The sequence below is a fragment of the Penaeus monodon genome, chromosome 18 (genome assembly GCF_015228065.2).
Source record: "Penaeus monodon isolate SGIC_2016 chromosome 18, NSTDA_Pmon_1, whole genome shotgun sequence".
Taxonomy (NCBI): Eukaryota; Metazoa; Arthropoda; class Malacostraca; order Decapoda; family Penaeidae; genus Penaeus; species Penaeus monodon.
In genome coordinates this window covers 48,874,725-48,874,974 of record NC_051403.1, presented here as the reverse complement: position 1 = coordinate 48,874,974, position 250 = coordinate 48,874,725, and positions in this window count along the sequence as shown.

Genomic DNA, 250 nt, shown 5'->3' with positions numbered 1-250 from the left:
TCCTAAGACTTGATACCAGGATATAAATTTGTTTTACTTTTGAAGTCGGAAAGTGATTTTGAATAAGTGAAATAAGTGAGGTGAGCCTTAATATCCATGTTTAAAGAAATTCAAACTAAGAAATGGTCATTGCTGTACCTTTGATTAGTTACAGTGAATGATAAATGCATTTGTAATGATCTGCAATGATGAAATGGATCATTATATATATATTTAGAAGAGCTTTATGATTATTTTGCTTCCATTGGTA